Source organism: Phoenix dactylifera, chromosome 2 (genome assembly GCF_051530095.1).
Source record: "Phoenix dactylifera cultivar Ajwa chromosome 2, Ajwa_hap1_PhDact_Kaust_v1.1, whole genome shotgun sequence".
NCBI classification, from domain to species: domain Eukaryota; kingdom Viridiplantae; phylum Streptophyta; class Magnoliopsida; order Arecales; family Arecaceae; genus Phoenix; species Phoenix dactylifera.
Genome location: NC_143191.1, coordinates 3,670,208 through 3,685,803, shown reverse-complemented (window position 1 = coordinate 3,685,803; position 15,596 = coordinate 3,670,208). Strand labels below are relative to the sequence as shown.

Genomic DNA, 15,596 nt, shown 5'->3' with positions numbered 1-15,596 from the left:
CGGTTGAGTTCGAAGTCGGGTTACGGTAAAGACTTTGAATTCATGTTTGACGGTAAAGACTTTGAATTCGTCTTTGCCGGCACCTTCCATGAAAGAAAGCAAAGCAATTTCTCAGTAAGGCTGAATTTAGATATACATACGGATGTTAGTTGAATAAAAAAATTATATTTATATTTATTTTAAATAAATATGGATATAAATATGAATAATTAAATTTTATATTACAGAATCAAAAATATTACTAAGTGGATGATAAATTTAATTAATAGTATGTTAATATAGTTATTTATTTTTAAAAAAAATTTATGAGTGTTATATAAAATTAAATAGAATTGTAAATGATAAAATCAGATAATCCAATACGGATCGGATAGTTGTCTATCTATATCTATATATATATATTTTTTGATGGATATGGATACATATACGGATATTAGTCGGATGTTCAAATTTCTATCTACTCCCACCCCATCTTCTTGTCGAAGTGTTCCCTATGGCTCATGCGTCATGTTTAATTACTTGATCATCCCGTACTGAAAATTAAGCTCAAGGGTGAAAGATACCAAATGACGCAATGCTCTCGACAATTTTGGCACTGGAAATTTGTGTCTGGTAGACCTGAGATCGCTCGTTGATGCTTGCAAGCGGACCTTCTAAGGCAGCAACTCTCACTATATTTCATTTTGTTTTAACTTCACAATCTGTTTCCTCAAATGCTTTTTAAGAGTGGAACTCCCAGAGCAGTAAGGAGAAGCGTGCTATGACTCAAGGCTTGTTCTTCTTATTACTTCAAAATATGTTTATGGTGGAATGGAGAAGCTACAAATTCAGTTCAGAAATTTTAGCAATCTCCTCAAGTGGTATTCAAGTAGAGTAAGGCCTAAATCTACTTCTAACCACATTCTTTCCCAGTGATTATATTAATCTGGAACTGCATGGGGGCTGCGGAGGCCTCCTATAACTATGCTAAGCAGTTAATAAGATCTTATGGTTGGATTTTTGTTGCTTTCAAGAAGCTTGGCTTTCTGAGGATTCTAAAAATACGGTTGCCAAAGTTCTGGGGCAGCAGTTTCTTCCAGCAGATCGCTTGTCCTATGGTATAATAATTTATAACTGTGAGGAAAAAATATACCAGTCAGATTGATTTTTATTCTAGTAATAAGGTGATTTTTGTAGTAGAATTCACTTCTAATGCACCATGGAGGATACGGGAGTAGTTTATGGAAGCACTAAGCGTTCCAAACCCAACTGAAATCACCAAAATGATCTTAAAATCCTTATCTTGAAATAATCTCATTCTCGATGATTTAAGATCACCACATTTGGTATGTTATGCTGCAGTGACTAAAGATTCTAAGATATCTATAGGTAATTTGTTTGGTGTTCCATAGAAACCCAAGGTCACTGGCTATATAATTTCAAAACTATCCCTAATATATTCTATAAAATATATTATTAATAAAATAAAATATATTATAATAAATTATTAATCTATTATTAATATATCATAATTTAATATTTTCCATAAAAATATATTTATTAATCCTATGTAAAATATGTTAATTGCTATTATAGAATTAATAATAATTTCATAACATAAATATAAACTACAAATTTCTTTTATAATTTAAAATTATAATTGAATAATAATATAATTAATAATTATATTTTAATATAATATATATCATAAATATAATACATGTAATATCAATATAATATTATACTTTTTTTTTTTTGCTGGATTGAGGGTTTTTTTTTAATTTTAATTCAAAATTACTGTCAGAGATGATTTTGGATACCCAACTGCAAGAACGGATTTTGCATAACTGGATTGGATGTTATTTCCGCCGGTATCATTTTTGTTCTTGAAATGATCACTCCATAATAAACACTTTCTGAGCAATCTCGAAACAAGGGCACTGTGCATTCTGGGTAGTCAGCTTGTACAAGTGGGGTATTGAATTCTTCTGACCGACGACTTTAATTGCGTTTTGGATTAAGATGTTTACTAACCCTCAAAATTAGAGTTGCAAGACTTGACTTTAGTGATCTTCCAGAAGTAGTAGGGTCAGTCCAACGCATATTTTATGAGGCAGAGTAAATAAACGCGCAAAGCGTCAATCTTGCAGTCATAAAAGTATCTGAATATTCGACAGGTACATGCACAAGCATTGATGGTTTCCTCTGTTTGTCATCAATCTTGGACCCGGAAGAGCTCGTCCACTCTCCCAACCCATGACCACGAGAGGCCTGTGGGCTCAAATACATGGGCCTGATATCTGATTTGATGGTGAGAATGGGCCCCCAAGTAACATTTACATAGCCATCATGAGCTAATCAATGATGTGTTTGGAACAGGGTAAGTGCATGACCCCGGAGCCATTCTTGATTGAGCACGATGGTACATGTCCGTGCTTGTAATCGTGCATCTCAAAGCATGATCGGGCGGTTGTGTCTTTCGTGTGCAAGACCTAGTCAGTTCCATGATGAGTGAAGGTGCTGACTCAACTTGTGGAAGCAACTTTGTTTCTCGTTATCTCAGGTTCGGCTCCACAACTCACAGCCCAACCATGAGCTTTGTGGACCGACAGGCAATACAACCTGGGCCATCTCAAAGAGACTGTAGAAAGGAAGAGTGTTCTCAGCTGGATGTTATATTAGGGTTCGGGTAGTATCTCCCGCATGAAAGAATGATTCAGCTTCTTTTATGATGTCAACCATTGGATAGTGCAATGGCCATTTCGAGATATGTGCAGATAGATGAAAGAAATGTTTGGAGTGCTTCGAGAGCTGTAGAGGATGCAATCCAATGGTTGACGTTGCCGAGGAAGACCAATCATTCCTTCTCGTGGGAGACAACCTGAACCTTTATATTAGTGCTTGAGATCATTGCAATGTGACTTTGGACAGCGCACAATTCTATAGGATTGGTAGATTGGGTCATCCATTTAAGCATGATATAAGTTTTGTCCTTTTTTCTGGGGTAGGAAGTTTTTGCTAAAATTGGATTTCTATATGTGTATATCAAAATCGTTTGCTATTACACTGTCACAATAAAAGAAGGTGATGTGATAGGCTTGCATGCATGTTGGCTAATGGCCTAAGATGATAAGCTCACACATGTTGAACTCCCTATCTCCCAAACATCTCATGCGTCATATCATGATATCATGATAACATCTCATGTTATCTCAAGTTCTCCCTTCTTTAAATTTTCATTTTTAATCCAATTCTATACTTTATTTGGATCTTCTAGAAAATCTGGAACCATAATTCACTCTTTATACAAATTTTGTATGAGAATATTTAGATATCTCACTTTATTGGATCTTTCTTAGACGGTTGCAAAAATAATCTATACTTTCTTTGGCTCCTCTATGTTATGGATATAGAGATAATTTTCTATTCATCATAGTTTAGAAAATTTACATTGCATTCTGAGATTTGAAAATCCAATTTACTCTCACAATCTCGTTATCAAGAATATATGGTGGCATCATTTTTTTACTCTCACCTGCAATATAATTTTACCATAGACTTTCAAATTGAATACTTATTATTGCAAAATTTATGAAAGAAAAAATTGGTACCAAAGATAACCATATTGATATTGTTGAAATTTCTTATCACAATTTAAATATCGAATTGTTGCGGGAGGGGGAGGGGCCTTGAATTTAGTCCCACATCGGCTAGTAGCGGGAAGGTTCTGTGCCTTAAATGGGGGTTGGAAAATCTTTCCTCTCGAGGCGCCTTTTGAAGGGCAAAACCGTGAGGGCAGTGGTCTCCCCCCGTCTGCGCTGGACGCGCGGGCCGGAGCGCCCAAAGCGGACAATACCTCGGGAGGAACGCAGTTCTCTTTCTCTGCTAGCTTAATGTGGGCTAGGCTGTTGTGTGAGGCTCCGGCAGAATGCCATCCCCGCAACAGATGGCGCGCCAGAAAGGGGCGCCTCCTCCGATCGTTGACTACCCCTCAGGACTGTTGAGGCTCAATAACCTTCCTGCTGGGGGGGCTATGTTGCGGGAGGGGGAGGGGCCTTGAATTTAGTCCCACATCGGCTAGTAGCGGAAAGGTTCTGTGCCTTAAATGGGGGTTAGAAAACCTTTCCTCTCGAGGCGCCTTTTGAAGGGCAAAACCATGAGGGCAGTGGTCTCCCCCCGTCTGCGCTGGACGCGCGGGCCGGAGCGCCCAAAGCGGACAATACCTCGGGAGGAACGCAGTCCTCTTTCTCTGCTAGCTTAATGTGGGCTAGGCTGTTGTGTGAGGCTCCGGCAGAATGCCATCCCCGTAACAGATGGCGCGCCAGGAAGGGGCGCCTCCTCCGACCGTTGACTACCCCTCAGGACTGTCGAGGCTCAATAACCTTCCCGCTGGGGGGGTTATGTTGCGGGAGGGGGAGGGGCCTTGAATTTAGTCCCACATCGGCTAGTAGCGGGAAGGTTCTGTGCCTTAAATGGGGGTTAGAAAACCTTTCCTCTCGAGGCGCCTTTTGAAGGGCAAAACCGTGAGGGCAGTGGTCTCCCCCCGTCTGCGCTGGACGCGCGGGCCGGAGCGCCCAAAGCGGACAATACCTCGGGAGGAACGCAGACACGCAGTCCTCTTTCTCTGCTAGCTTAATGTGGGCTAGGCTGTTGTGTGAGGCTCCGGCAGAATGCCGTCCCCGCAACAGACTATTACCTGCTAATGTGGGCTAGCTAGCAAGGTCAGATGCCAACTACTATTACCTGCTAACAGAACATATACAAACCACTCTTACCCACTGGCAGGGTTGTATGGAACTGGATGTTGATTGATCATACTTTTAGGAGTCATACATAGCTATCGAAGAGCTTTTTTGCCATGGTTCTTAAAATAATTTTTCTTAAGTCATATTTCTTGAATAATATTTTCTTGAATCATACATCAATAAAATACTAAATGACTTTATAGAGTTCATAGCCCATAAATAAGCATTTAATAATAGAATAATCATGATTTTTTTTTGCATAACATAAATACAAATTTCATAAATATGGAGTTCAGAGTTTATCAATAGTGCTTAACTGTAAAACAATCATGGAACTATTATTTCGCAATAAATTAGGAGTTTCATAATATCGTACGCTTGATCCTTGATTTTAAGAAAATGTGATATCATCAATATTTAACACTATTTCATATTTTCATAATACCAAAAAATAAGTAAAAATTTAAAAATAATAAGAAGTGTAAGATCTACTTATAAGCTTAAAAACTAGTAAGGAGTATAAGGTTTACATACCTATTTCATCTTAGACGGTCAAATTTTGCTAGGCGACTTTGCTAAACCTATTCAAAATATTAACAATAAAATTAATTTTTAATTGATGACTTTAATAAAATAATACAAGTAGTCTTTACCAGACGTACAGTAGTTTCATGTGGGTCAGGTCTATACGATTCGCTCAATAAATCGGACTCAATCAGGGCCAAGATTAACCAACATAGTTTATCAATGAAAGTTTTAAGGACATTCAATAGAGATGTGGTGATCGGTCCAGTAGGCAGCCCGGGCACCAAGACAGTTTTAGGTCTATTTTCAGGGATCAACTCGAGTTCGTAGATTAGGTCGACATAATCCGACTCCAAGTTTCTTGGACATTCTAGAGAGAGAAAGTGGAGAGAGGAGAGAGAAATTAGAGAGAGAAGAGTAGAGAGAGGAAACAAGAGAGAGAACGATAGGGATGGTTCTCTCTCTCCTCCTCTTCTTTCTTTCTCTCTTTCTTGCTAAAACAGAGGAAGAAGGAGGTGGTTGGTGGTTGTGGACTTGGTGGTCCGGTGAGGTGGCGGCCGGAGATGGAGACATGAGGCAGAGGGCGGCCAATGGCAGTGGCATGCTCGAAAGAAGGGAGTCGAAATAGGGCACCCTGTTTTGGATCCAATTTCGGTGATTTGTCATCTAAAACTCAAGCAAAGTTGGCTAAATCACTAAGAAAGGAAGGGGAACAAGACGAGGAACATTTACTTTGGTTCGGCGAAGCCTCCGACGGCTCTTTCTAGTGAGGAATCGAGGAAAAAAGCTTAGAAAGAGAGCTCGGAATCGGCGGATATTCTTGATGATTCCGGTGAAGGAAATCTAAGGAGGAGAAAAGTTAAATATGCGAAGTCTTCGAGTTCTAGAAGAATTCAGAATGCTTTGAGAGTGCCTGATTTCCGCCGGAAGCGGAGGAGGAAGAAGACTTTTATCAAAGTCTTCTTCTCCCTGCATCGCCACAGGGCACACTGGCCATGGACCTGACCTCTTAGGGTCGGCCCTCAGGCCCAAGGCGAGTGCAGGCCGGTCAATCGACCGGGCCCTCACATGTTATTTGCATGCACCTATAGCAATTTTGCACACATATATACATTAATTTCTACAAACATGTATATGCATCCTATTGGCATCAAATTTTGCCCATATTTGTGCCTGCATGGCACACACTAATACTAGTATTGTACACATTTATATTCTTCTTGTATACATATATCCTCGTGGTGCGCAAGGGTCAGTGACTAAAAATTATCTAAAAGATGAGGTGACATTTTAAATTTCAAACACGAAGGACTAAAGCATCAAATGGCAATCAATCAACTGCTTGCCAATTTTCTCTTTTTTTCCTTTTTTTTTATAAAAAAAACCGAGCTCTTTCTTGTACCATTGAACTACTCAATGGCACCATTAAAAACCAAAGTGGACTCGTATCTCAACATCTTTGCAATCAATATTAGGGGTGTTATGGGGTTAGATGAGGTCGGATCCAAGTTTTACTAGACCTAGAGCCGTGCATGTCGATGTTTCAAATCCAACTTTTGTTCTATACTCTGTCCATTGAAGGAAGGATCAGATCAAAAATCTGGTTTTGTGTCATAAATGCGTATATCAGATTCGGGTCTAGTGGAGGTTGGATCTAGGAAACTACCGGGTTTCAAATTTTATACGCTAAGGAGCTAATCCAGCCAAACAACCTATATTTTGAGAAGTTTATCAATAAAATATACAATATATACTACAAAAATTTAATCATGAAAACAAGTATTTAAAATATAACAATAAAACACTAAAATTAAAAGGAACAATTTAAATATCCAAATATATTGTAACACGAATTACTTTTTATTTTCAATTAAAATATGCAGATAATATACATATATGTATGCTGGCTCTAGATTAAAAGACTTCATGATAGCACATAATTGTTATGATCTGTGAGTTCCACAAAAGCAACCAAGATAACTCAGTTATAGGTGTAACAACCCAGGATCTCACTCAAAATGGCTAGCCGGAAGGTATTGTTTGGGTTTCTTGATCCTGTATAAGTACCCAAGATCTACCCAGTGAATAACCGATGTGGGACTAAATACCTGCCCGCACGGATCCTCACATACTCCCCCCGTTCAAGCCCTGACGTCCTCGTCAGGCTAAGGGTTCAAATCCATTCAAATCTAATCACAAACACCACGATCGGTCCGTGGTCAACCCCAATGGATCTGTGCTGCAGTGTCCCCTAGTCCACATAAGTTATGGGCCGGGTCCGCTCTGATACCATTTGTAACAACCCAGGATCTCACCCAAAATGGCTAGCCGGAAGGTATTGTTTGGGTTCCTTGATCCTGTATAAGTACCCAAGATCTACCCAGCGAATAACCGATGTGGGACTAAACACATGCCTGCACGGATCCTCACATAATAAAATATGGAGCCATACATATTTGGTCCCCATGCAGGGGCTAAATATTTCAGTTGGGAGAGCGTTAGACTGAAGATCTAAAGGTCGTGTGTTCGATCCACGCTCACCGCATGATTTTTGGTATGAGGCCCAATAGTCCCACATCGGAAAGACTCGTTCCAGAGCCTGGGCATATGAGGCGGGTGTCTCCAAATCCTGTAGATACGTTTTGGGTGGAAAACAAAACCGGGGAGGGGTGAAGGACGCTTGCGTGAAGCCCCGGAACCGGACAATATCTGGCAGGGGAGCCCCGTGTTTCCCCCCTCATGTGGCCCCCACGTGGGCACTGGGTGCCTCACGTGCCCCGCGGAGGCAGGGACGTGACATTTGGTATCAGAGCCGAAAACAGCTCTTGTCCGATGGTGGGAAGGGTGTGAGGCCCAATAGTCCCACATCGGAAAGACTTGTTCCAGAGCCTGGACATATGAGGCGGGTGTCTCCAAATCCTGTAGACGCGTTTTGGGTGGAAAACAAAACCGGGGAGGGGTGAAAGACGCTTGCGTGAAGCCCCGGAACCGAACAATATCGGGCAGGGGAGCCCCGTGTTTTCCCCCTCATGTGGTCCTCACGTGGGCACTGGGTGCCTCACGTGCCCCGCGGAGGCAGGGACGTGACAATAGGTGTGACGGAATCAGGAACATCTTTTGCTAATACCCTACTCAAGGAACTAGCCGGACAACAATGCAGACCGGACTCCAAGTATACACCTGTATTCACTAAGCAAAGTAATGTACTAATTATAATGATTGCAAACCAAATTCCTACGGGCATGAGGAGCAGAAGACCCTTTCAAGAGAAATTTATGCGACTTAAATTTCATAATAGAATAGATGACCTAAAGAAAGAAAGGATCGTCGCTGCCTTATGGGTATGTATCCGCATAAAACAAATTATAAGATAAGCAAAACAAATAAATTTAGCGTATAATAAAAAAAAAGCAGTATTAACTAAATTCGAAGAAACACAGATAAGTATGATAACACAGGAATGGCAAAGTTGTAACTTCATGACTCTCAAAAAAGAAGAAAAATCTTATTATGAAGCAATAGAAAAATGAAAATGTTTTTTGGAAATTGAAAAAAATAAAATTGAGTTCCCTCGGCTCTTGCCTTAACTTTCATGATGAAATCTCCGTCTAAATCTCTTGAAGGTCCAGACCATTTAACCAGTAACTACCTTCTTGATATTATATATATATATATATATATATATATATATAGAGAGAGAGAGAGAGAGAGAGAGAGAGAGAGAGAGAGAGAGAGATCCAACTTAAAGCCTTCAATCACCTGAGCATGCCTTAGAGTATGGAGACAGAAGCACTCAAAGCTGGTGAAGCAGTGATAGTGCCATCTTCACCAAAAGGATACCCATGGCCGTGCGGCATCGGCCGGTCCGGTATCACCGGGACGTCGATATCGCCTTCCAGCATCTTCAGCGCCTCCGAGATCGTCGGCCTGAGCGCCACCATCACATGGGCACACAATAACCCCACCAGCACAAACCTCTCCATGGTCCCCTTTGGGTTACCTTCCCTCACCAGCGCCGCATCCAGCACCTCCTCCGCCCTCCCGGACTTGACCAGCGTCGACGCCCAGTCGGTGATCAACGCCGAGTTTGACTCCGCCGACTTATCTAGGGCATTCCGTCCGCTCATGATCTCCAGCACCAAGACTCCAAAGCTGTAAACATCACTCTTCTCTGTGAGCTGCCCGTAGAGCGCATACTCCGGAGCCAGGTAGCCATGAGTCCCAGCAACCCTAGAGGTGAGGGGCGACAGCCCCTCGCGGCTCTGCCTTGCGAGCCCGAAGTCGCCCACCCTTGCCCTCATCTCTCCGTCTAGCAGAATGTTTGTGGGCTTGATATCTCTATGATAGATCGCCGGCTTCACTCCATAGTGGAGATAACCCAACCCCTTCGCCACGTCCAGTATGATGTTTTTCCTCTGGGGCCAGGTCAGAGTTGACTTCTTTTTTCCAGAATAGCCGTTGCCATCCACGGGCGAGGTGAAGATATGGTCGGCGAGGCTTCCATTAGGCATGTAGTCATAAACCAAATACCTTTCTTTGGGTTCCTCCATGTCGTCGTCGTCGTTGGTGATACAGCAGCCTCTCAAGGGGACCAGATTCCGGTGACGAAGGTGGCTGATGATCTCCACCTCGTTCTGGAACTTCTCGTCGCCACCTTCCAAGTTCAGCTCCAATACCTTCTTGACGGCGACCAAGCTCCCGTCGGAGAGCGTCCCCTTGTAGACAACCCCAAATCCGCCGCGCCCAACTATATTCCTTTCAGAGAAGTTATCCGTGGCCTTCTCCATTTCTTCGATATCGTACAAGATGGATCCGGTGTTGGGACGCGCGTGGGATCTCGATCTCGGGCTCTGCTCCTGTTTCTTGGAAAGCTTCCTCTTTTTCTTCGATTTGGAAAGCCGGAGATAGAGTCCGAGGGCGGAGAGGAGAAGAGCGAGGGCAAGGGTGGCGGCGATGGGGGCGATGATGGCGGCGGTGTGGGATTTGGAGCGAGTGGGAGGAGAAGAAGGGGAGGAGAGGGCAAGGCTAAAGATGCAGCCGGCGGCACGGGGGTCCTCGGGGCCAAACTGGTTTGCGACGCCGGCAGCATAGTCGACAGCGAGGTAGAAGCACTGGGTGGCATGGGAGGCGTTGCCGTCGAGGGCAGTGAGCTGGGCGGTGACGGCGACGCCGGCGTTGGCGCAGTCATAGCACTGGGTGGGGACGGAGAGGTCGGAGCGGCAGGCAGAGTCGATGGCGGTGGAGGGGCCGAGCTTGGCGGTCCAGTTCCGGCGAGTGAGGATGCCGGCGCAGAAGTCGGGGGTGATGACGAAGCGCTGCGGGGAGGGGAAGCAGGTGTGGACGAGGTCGGAGGGGAGGGAGAGCGCGGAGAGGTTGGAGCTGAAGTCTGCGAGGCAGGCGGAGGAGGCGGCGGCGTTGGGGAGGCGGAAGAGGCCAGTGAGGTGGAGACGTTGGCCAATGGCGATGCCGAAGAGGCTCAGCAAGGTCGTGCAGCAGTTGGTCATGTTGGAGATGGGAGGCTGGCAGTAGGAGCGGTCCCAGGGGAAGGTCCCGACGTAGTTCAGGTCCATCGGGCACTCGTCCCCCGCCGCAGCCGCCGCCGTCGCCACTGGCGTCTCTGGCAGTGGACTGTTCGCGAGTAGCAGTAAGAAGAATAACGACCTCCACATCTCTCTACATCAGGAGAGACCTTGGGATGGAAGAGGAGGCAAGAAGGTGGCGCGGCCACGAAAAGCACTAAGAGTGGGGCGGTGGGGTTGTAGCCGGATGGAGATATGCTTATTATATCGGCCTCGCTTCGACGGAGTTTCTTCAGGATGGCGGTTGACTTCGAAGTCGGGTTACGGTAAAGACTTTGAATTCATTTTTGACGGTAAAGACTTTGAATTCGTCTTTGCCGGCACCTTCCATGAAAGAACGCAAAGCAAACTCTCAGTAAGGCTGAATTTAGATATACATACGGATGTTAGTTGAATAAAAAAATTATATTTATATTTATTTTAAATAAATATGGATATAAATTGGATATTAAAAAATATAGATATAAATATAGATAATTAAATTTTATAATTACAAAATCAAAGATATTACTAAGTGGATGATAAATTTAATTAATAGTATGTTAATATAGTCATTTATTTTTTAAAAATTTTATGAGTATTATATAAAATTAAATAGAATTTAAATGATGAAATCGGATAATCCAATACGGATCGTATAGTTGTCTATCTATATCTATATTTATTTTTCTTTAATGGATATGAATACAGATACGAATATTAGTTGGATGTTCAAATTTCTATCACTCCCACCCTGTCTTCTGGTCGAAGTGTTCCCTACGGCTCATGCGTCATGCTTGCTTGATCATCTCGTCCTGAAAATTAAGCTCAAGGGTGAAAGATACCAAATGACGCAATGCTCTCGAAAATTTTGGCACTGGAAATTTGTGTCTGGTAGACCTGAGATCGCTCGTTGATGCTTGCAAGCGGACCTTCTAAGGCAGCAACTCTCACTATATTTGATTTTGTTTTAACTTCACAATCTGTTTCCTCAAATGCTTTTTAAGAGTGGAACTCCCAGAGCAGTAAGGAGAAGCGTGCTATGACTCAAGGCTTGTTCTTCTTATTACTTCAAAATATGTTTATGGTGGAATGGAGAAGCTACAAATTCAGTTCAGAAATTTTAGCAATCTCCTCAAGTGGTATTCAAGTAGAGTAAGGCCTAAATCTACTTCTAACCACATTCTTTCCCAGTGATTATATTAATCTGGAACTGCATGGGGGCTGCGGAGGCCTCCTATAACTATGCTAAGCAGTTAATAAGATCTTATGGTTGGATTTTTGTTGCTTTCAAGAAGCTTGGCTTTCTGAGGATTCTAAAAATACGGTTGCCAAAGTTCTGGGGCAGCAGTTTCTTCCAGCAGATCGCTTGTCCTATGGTATAATAATTTATAACTGTGAGGAAAAAATATACCAGTCAAATTGATTTTTATTCTAGTAATAAGGTGATTTTTGTAGTAGAATTCACTTCTAATGCACCATAGAGGATTCGGGAGTAGTTTATGGAAGCACTAAACGTCCCAAACCCAACTGAAATCACCAAAATGATCTTAAATCACTAGTGATCCTTATCTTGAAATAACCTCATTCTCGATGATTTAAGATCACCACATTTGGTATGTTATGCTGCAGTGACTAAAAATTCTAAGATATCTATCGGTAATTTGTTTGGTGTTCCATAGGAACCCAAGGTCACTGGCTATATAATTTCAAAACTATCCCTAATATATTCTATAAAATATATTATTAATAAAATAAAATATATGATAATAAATTATTAATCTATTATTAATATATCATAATTTAATATATTCCATAAAAATATATTTATTAATCCTATGTAAAATATGTTAATTGCTATTATAGAATTAATAATAATTTCATAACATAAATATAAACTACAAATTTCTATTATAATTTAAAATTATAATTGAATAATAATATAATTAATAATTATATTTTAATATAATATATATCATAAATATAATACATGTAATATCAATATAATATTATACTCTTTTTTCGCTGGATTGAGGGTTTTTTTTAAAATTTAATTCAAAATTACTGTCAGAGATGATTTTGGATACCCAACTGCAAGAACGGATTTTGCATAACTGGATTGGATGTTATTTCCGCCGGTATCATTTTTGTTCATGAAATGATCACTCCATAATAAACACTTTCTGAGCAATCTCGAAACAAGGGCACTGTGCATTCTGGGTAGTCAGCTTGTACAAGTGGGGTATTGAATTCTTCTGACCGACGACTTTAATTGCGTTTTGGATTAAGATGTTTACTAACCCTCAAAATTAGAGTTGAAAGACTTGACTTTTGTGATCTTCCAGAAGTAGTAGGGCCAGTCCAACGCATATTTTATGAGACAGAGTAAATAAACGCGCAAAGCGTCAATCTTGCAGTCATAAAAGTATCTGAATATTCGACAGGTACATGCACAAGCATTGATGGTTTCCTCTGTTTGTCATCAATCTTGGACCCGGAAGAGCTCGTCCACTCTCCCAACCCATGACCACGAGAGGCCTGTGGGCTCAAATACATGGGCCTGATATCTGATTTGATGGTGAGAATGGGCCCCCAAGTAACATTTACATAGCCAGCATGAGCTAATCAATGATGTGTTTGGAACAGGGTAAGTGCATGACCCCGGAGCCATTCTTGATTGAGCACGATGGTACATGTCCGTGCTTGTAATCGTGCATCTCAAAGCATGATCGGGCGGTTGTGTCTTTCGTGTGCAAGACCTAAGTCAGTTCCATGATGAGTGAAGGTGCTGACTCAACTTGTGGAAGCAACTTTGTTTCTCGTTATCTCAGGTTCGGCTCCACAACTCACAGCCCAACCATGAGCTTTGTGGACCGACAGGCAATACAACCTGGGCCATCTCAAAGAGACTGTAGAAAGGAAGAGTGTTCTCAGCTGGATGTTATATTAGGGTTCGGGTAGTATCTCCCGCATGAAAGAATGATTCAGCTTCTTTTATGATGTCAACCATTGGATAGTGCAATGGCCATTTCGAGATATGTGCAGATAGATGAAAGAAATGTTTGGAGTGCTTCGAGAGCTGTAGAGGACGCAATCCAATGGTTGACGTTGCCAAGGAAGACCAATCATTCCTTCGTGTGGGAGACAACCTGAACCTTTATATTAGTGCTTGAGATCATTGCAATGTGACTTTGGACAGCGCACAACCAAAATTGCTTAGGGTTTGTTTGGATACTTCTAGCAGAAAATTCTATAGGATTGGTAGATTGGGTCATCCATTTAAGCATGATATAAGTTTTGTCCTTTTTTTCTGGGGTAGGAAGTTTTTGCTAAAGTTGGATTTCTATATGTGTATATCAAAATCGTTTGCTATTACACTGTCACAATAAAATAAGGTGATGTGATAGGCTTGCATGCATGTTGGCTAATGGCCTAAGATGATAAGCTCACACATGTTGAACTCCCTATCTCCCAAACATCTCATGCTTCATATCATGATATCATGATAACATCTCATGTTATCTCAAGTTCTCCCTTCTTTAAATTTTCATTTTTAATCCAATTCTATACTTTATTTGGATCTTCTAGAAAATCTGGAACCATAATTCACTCTTTATACAAATTTTGTATGAGAATATTTAGATATCTCACTTTATTGGATCTTTCTTAGACGGTTGCAAAAATAATCTATACTTTCTTTGGCTCCTCTATGTTATGGATATAGAGATAATTTTCTATTCATCATAGTTTAGAAAACTTACATTGCATTCTGAGATTTGAAAATCCAATTTACTCTCACAATCTCGTTATCAAGAATATATGGTGGCATCATTTTTTTACTCTCACCTGCAATATAATTTTACCATAGACTTTCAAATTGAATACTTATTATTGCAAAATTTATGAAAGAAAAAATTGGTACCAAAGATAACCATATTGATATTGTTGAAATTTCTTATCACAATTTAAATATCGAATTGTTGCGGGAGGGGGAGGGGCCTTGAATTTAGTCCCACATCGGCTAGTAGCGGGAAGGTTCTGTGCCTTAAATGGGGGTTGGAAAATCTTTCCTCTCGAGGCGCCTTTTGAAGGGCAAAACTGTGAGGGCAGTGGTCTCCCCCGTCTGCGCTGGACGCGCGGGCCGGAGCGCCCAAAGCGGACAATACCTCGGGAGGAACGCAGTCCTCTTTCTCTGCTAGCTTAATGTGGGCTAGGCTGTTGTGTGAGGCTCCGGCAGAATGCCATCCCCGCAACAGATGGCGCGCCAGGAAGGGGCGCCTCCTCCGACCGTTGACTACCCCTCAGGACTGTCGAGGCTCAATAACCTTCCCGCTGGGGGGGCTATGTTGCGGGAGGGGGAGGGGCCTTGAATTTAGTCCCACATCGGCTAGTAGCGGGAAGGTTCTGTGCCTTAAATGGGGGTTAGAAAACCTTTCCTCTCGAGGCGCCTTTTGAAGGGCAAAACCGTGAGGGCAGTGGTCTCCCCCTGTCTGCGCTGGACGCGCGGGCCAGAGCGCCCAAAGCGGACAATACCTCGGGAGGAACGCAGTCCTCTTTCTCTGCTAGCTTAATGTGGGCTAGGCTGTTGTGTGAGGCTCCGGCAGAATGCCATTCCCGCAACAGATGGCGCGCCAGGAAGGTGCGCCTCCTCCGACCGTTGACTACCCCTCAGGACTGTCGAGGCTCAATAACCTTCCCGCTGGGGGGGCTATGTTGCGGGAGGGGGAGGGGCCTTGAATTTAGTCCCACATCGGCTAGTAGCGGGAAGGTTCTGTGCCTTAAATGGGGG

General features: G+C 42.3%; 1 pseudogene; it reads right to left on the bottom strand.

Annotated features, from left to right (window-relative positions):
• Window positions 1-8,759: 8,759 nt before the first annotated feature.
• LOC149768182 (putative receptor-like protein kinase At1g11050 pseudogene) lies at window positions 8,760-11,001 on the bottom strand (annotated as a pseudogene).
• Window positions 11,002-15,596: the final 4,595 nt, after the last annotated feature.